Source organism: Ictalurus furcatus, chromosome 5 (genome assembly GCF_023375685.1).
Source record: "Ictalurus furcatus strain D&B chromosome 5, Billie_1.0, whole genome shotgun sequence".
Lineage (NCBI taxonomy): Eukaryota > Metazoa > Chordata > Actinopteri > Siluriformes > Ictaluridae > Ictalurus > Ictalurus furcatus.
In genome coordinates this window covers 860,279-865,679 of record NC_071259.1, presented here as the reverse complement: position 1 = coordinate 865,679, position 5,401 = coordinate 860,279, and positions in this window count along the sequence as shown.

The window sequence follows — 5,401 nt, the reverse complement described above, 5'->3', positions numbered from 1 at the left end:
ACACTTTATCAGATTCTGATGGATTCCTGTAAAGAAGTATTAGCAGACACGAGAGTACAGTTCAGCAGTCTCAGGGCATACGCTACATAATAGTACATGTTAGCACACAAGTGTCAGTTGTTGAATATTAATTATATTTTCTGTGCATAGACTGTAAGTGCAATAGTAATGAAATTCTAACAAGTTCAGCTTCGTACCACTGAAATGCAGTTGCAAGTTTTAACACTCAAGAATTTGATCGAAAACTTCACAAACCATCCTGAAGGCTATTTTGTTCTAAACTGTTGAACAAATCCCCACAGTCGTTGGAGAAAATACAAAAAGGACATACAAGTTTCTCATCAGAACCTGATTTCATTGCTGAATTAAATTTAAACACATTTCTAACTACTACTGTGAATTATCTAGAGTGAGTGTGATCAACTCACGTAGTATTAATGTGATACAATCACATTAGAAATCATTTTTATTAGAGCTTTTAACATACACGATCAAATCATTTTGGATGTACGAAAACAAATTGCATTAATGTAACGTAATTCAGTCACGTGGAACCAACGCAATAAATTCCAATAAAAAAAAAATTAACAAAGCTTCTTTTTTTTCTGTGTCTGCAGCAAATAGGAGTCTGACCATTATTTTTGAACAGATTCCTCAGAAGTTGACGAATTCTCGCCTGCTTTAACAAACCTAAGTTCAATACCTTGTTTAATGAATCTGAAAATTGACACCTTAGTAAATCCCTTCATCATTCAGCTTATTTTGAGGAAATCTCATTCTTAACAAAAACATCAGTTGCACTATAAACCTCTCCATAATAAAAAGAGAACAAATCCATAATAATAAAAAGAGAACATCTGAGAAATATTAAAGGTTCTTACTTGTGGTCGGAGATCGTCTGTACTATGATGCTTGAAAAAAGCAAAAGAAGTGCGAACGTTACTCTAGACGGGCCCATCCTGGAGCAGGATCGAGCACGATCATACCAGGTGAGAAGATCTCAGAGCCCTTGTGGTATTTATTAACCTTCACTCCACCCAAATATGCTTCACGTTGTCATTGTGGTGTGAAATGTGTTTTGTGAGCATCAGCCTCTTGTATCAGTTCTAGTCCTTGGACTGTATGTTACACATCGCATGTCTCACCTTATCTGCCTAATTTTATCATTAGTGTTTATTCAGTTAAATAAAACACTCGATAAAAAGAATTAAAAGCTTCGCATAGAAAGGTAAAAACATATTTATATTTAAAAAGAAAATTACACACATCAAATATCACAGCATGTGTTTATTAAACACGAGCCTTTCTGTCATAAATATCTGTATTCCATGTATACAGTCTGAATATAGTGTACAGATGTTTGATTATGTACTGTATGTGTTTATTGTTATTTCTTGTAGTGCACTTTTCCTTGGATTCAATGTAATGTTTGTACAGATTTCACCAAGAGTTACACCTTTTATTATTCTGTTTGTGTGATGTACCTACCCTTGATATACACGACCAGTCAAAATTTAGACACACTCATTCTTTATTTTTATTTTTCCACATTTTAGAAAAATAATAAAGTCATCAAAACTCTGGAGTAACACAATTACTACTACACTATGGGAATTATGTTGTGATAAAAATAAATAAATAAATAAATAAATAAATAAATAAATAAATCAAAATAATTTATCATTCTCGCAACCGATTTCTTGAGGAATTTCCCCGAAATGCTTTTTAAACAGTATTAAAGGAGTTCACGTTTAAGAATCTATTTTTTTGTAAATAAAATGTTAGGTTTCTAATGAAAGAAATGAATACATCGGCACGATTATATTTTTGTCTACATCTCCGATTTCAAACATTTAATCACACACCTTCAGATCAAAAGATTTTAAAGTTCATGAGAAACATTTCAGTCGAGTGTCCACAAACTTTTGACCCATAGTGTAGACAAATGACTTATTTAAACACTAACTTTAAGTTGATAATTACTCTGTGGTACCATCACTTACATCTCTATATATTCATTTAGATCTCTGGAAATCTTTATTAAACTGATCATTTAGCCTAGTTCATGTGTATCTATCGTATTTTACTGTTTGGAAGTGTATTGTGCTGGAATGGTTCGTTTCCTTTGTATTCAAACCTCTTGCAACTAAGAAAAGGGCTTGAAAATCACGCTTTAAGTTGGATCGAGCATGTGAGCAGTGAGGAAACCTGAAAAGTGGCCAAAGCAATGATAACACGTGTTAAAATATGATTACACTGTAAGTATATGGCCATGTAGTACATGTACCTGATACGGCTTGGTGAACACACCGAAATGTTTCCATGAGTTATGCCCATTGAGACGTAACGGAAGTTCATTTCGTGTCCCTCTATCTCAAGTGTCGGTGAACAAAACGCAAATGCACTACAACACGGAAGATATGAACGAAGTCCTTGATTGAGAGTCATCATGTTCCACCTCTCACTGTACTGTTAAGACAATCAGTCCTCCGAGAACAAAGTGGGCGAGATAGAGAGAGACAGAGAGAGTAAGAAAGACTACAATTTCTATTCTATTCTTACAATTTATATATATATATATATATATATATATATATATATATATATATATATATATATTTCTTAGTAAGGGGAAGCATGTTGAATGTACACATTTATCTAGTATTTTCTAATTGAAAACCTTTATTTCTGGAAATTAAAAGAATAAGAAAACTTGAAATGTGTAAAAGGTCTACAAATAGTTTTAATATGCTTATATTTCATTTGTGTCTGGTCACATATAAGCTCGTGCTACCACGGAACTCTTTCCACGCTTCACACTTGAAACCCTTCATACAAACTCTGTCACGTTCACAATCACGTGACTTTTAATCACGCACACCTTTTCACAATTACACCTACACCTATATAAACACACCATGGACTTTCAGCCAAGTGTCTCTACCTGATCTTAACAAGCCGTTTTCTTGTGTGTATGTTTTTCTGGATTTTTTTGACATTGCACTCTGCCTGCTTTTAGGATTTTTGGATTTGTCCTTTCGCCTTGGTTTGTACATCGTCTGACCTTATCTGTTCTGTGATTATTTTTGTGCCTAACGATTTTGGATTTGAAGAAGCACCGAAATAATGTCTCTCTTCAGTTGCACCGGTTTCTTGTTTCATTTGTTCATCAGATTTGAGGTCAGTTTTCAAAGAGAGAGAGAAATAAGAGGATGTTTTGAGCTCTACAAACTCTGCCGTCCTGTGGAGATGTAATAAATACACAGGTTTTGGGAATTCGGAATTCGATAGAGTAGGACACGAAGTTGGAGGCTCCTGCTGAGTTCGATTAAAATTGTAATTAATTTGCGCTTTTCGGTCATACAATACGTTTTGACTTATTCTACTCTGTTTCCTTGTTTGCAATTTTAACTTTGTGATACGTTAAAATGTCTGGAAAGAACACGAAAACCTCAGACAAGCATTCAGACACGACTGAGGCCAAATGTGCGCTCCGCGAGCGAGTCCCCTTCTCCCCCTGAATCCACATCGCCAAGCGGTGACCCTGACTTCGCCGCACTCAGGCTTGAGCTGCTGGCTTCACTGAGGAAGGACATTGCCGATATTTTTAAAAAGGAGCTCCAGAAGCTCCAGGAGACTCTTGGGCATGCGCTGTCTACTATCCAGCTTGACCTGCAGGCCGTGAAGACACAGCTGGCTAGTGATAAAGTTGCTACCGAGGCTACCATATCACCACTGAAAGGTACTGTTGTGGAAATGGAGCACGCTCTCCCCGGTTGCACCGATGACATAGTTCATATGAAGACTACTATCGAGTCTCTCACTGCGACCGGGACTCAATTAGAGAATAAATGTGAGGATTTGGAGTCGAGGTCACAGCGCAATAGCGTTAGGATAGTGGGAGTTCCAGAGGGCACTGACACATGAACAACTGCTGCTGTAGCGGCCTTGTTAAAAGAAGCGTTTGGTCTGGAGAAGGAGCCAGTTTTGGACCGGTCCCACCGGACCCTTCATCTGAAGCCCAAGCCTAGTGAACGACCGCGAGCTATTGTGTGCAGATTCCACTATCACAGTGACTGTGTTGACATTTTACGCCGTGCGAGAGAGCTCCAGCAGATTAAAGTGATGGATTTGACCATCTCCGTTTTCCCTGACTCCACAGCCAAGACAGCCCAGGCCCGGGCTGCATTTAACGAGGTTCGGCATCAACTTCGTGGTATTGAGGGCGCTCGCTATGGAATACTTCACCCAGCTCGGCTTCGCATTACATATAACGGTGTTTAGAAGGACTTTATTTCAGCGGCGGAAGCAGGAGACTATGTTAAACTGTTGATATCGGGGTGAACTGCATCACCTACACAGCGGAGTCTTTTTCGCTCTTCTTTTATTTTTATTTTTTGCACTCGGCCTTCCAGCTCTACAGAATTCGGATTTTTATTGAAGATATTGTCGTTGTATTACTCCACCTAGATTTTGTGGACTCACTCCTCTTAAAATTTACTTCTGTATTAATGTGCTTCTCTGTTTTGATGCTCTGACCGGGTTAGAGTTTCTGTTTATTTAATTGTATTAGTGTTATCTCCTCGGCTTTACGTGCTACACTGTTATATTATTTGTTTGTCTTTAAAAGGTAAGGACATTATATTTATTATAGTGTGCAGACTGTTTATCAGTCTTGGTAATTTTGTTGGTTAGTCCAGCTTACTCTCCGAGTTGTTTTCACATTGTGGACAGCGTTCGGTTTTTGTAGGATACACTGCTGTCTCATTTGTTTATGGAGACTTTGGTTGTGGGTGTTTGGAGGATTGTGAGAGTAAGCAGAACATGCCAATGCTTTGAAGGATGTAATGTTATTTAATTGCGAATCTGTTTTTAGAGGATTTAAACCTAACATGGTGAACAAATTATATTATAGAATTCAGGCAATTTTACTGGGGTTATCTCATACAGTGTAGCAAGTAATAATCTGGAAAGACCTTTGTAATATCACAGTCTAAACCTGGATTTAAAGAGAAGCAAATTAGTGAATGAATCACATGTAAATGAGTCATACGTAAATGAATCACATAAAAATGTATCACTTGAATATGAATCACGTGAAAATGAATCTCATGTAAATGAATCATACATAAATGAATCACATGAAAATGTATCACTTGAATATGAATCTCATGAATATGAATCTCATGAAATGAATCACATGTAAATGAATCATACGTAAATTAATCACATGTAAATGAACCATATGAAAATGAATAAATAAATTAAAGACAAATAAATAAATAAATAAATAAATACACAGGTTTTAGTGTACAGATGATCAACGTGCTCTACAATGTTATGGGGCCTAAAGGAAGATAAATAAATAAAATCACAGATAAGAAGCAGGACCAGGTTTTTT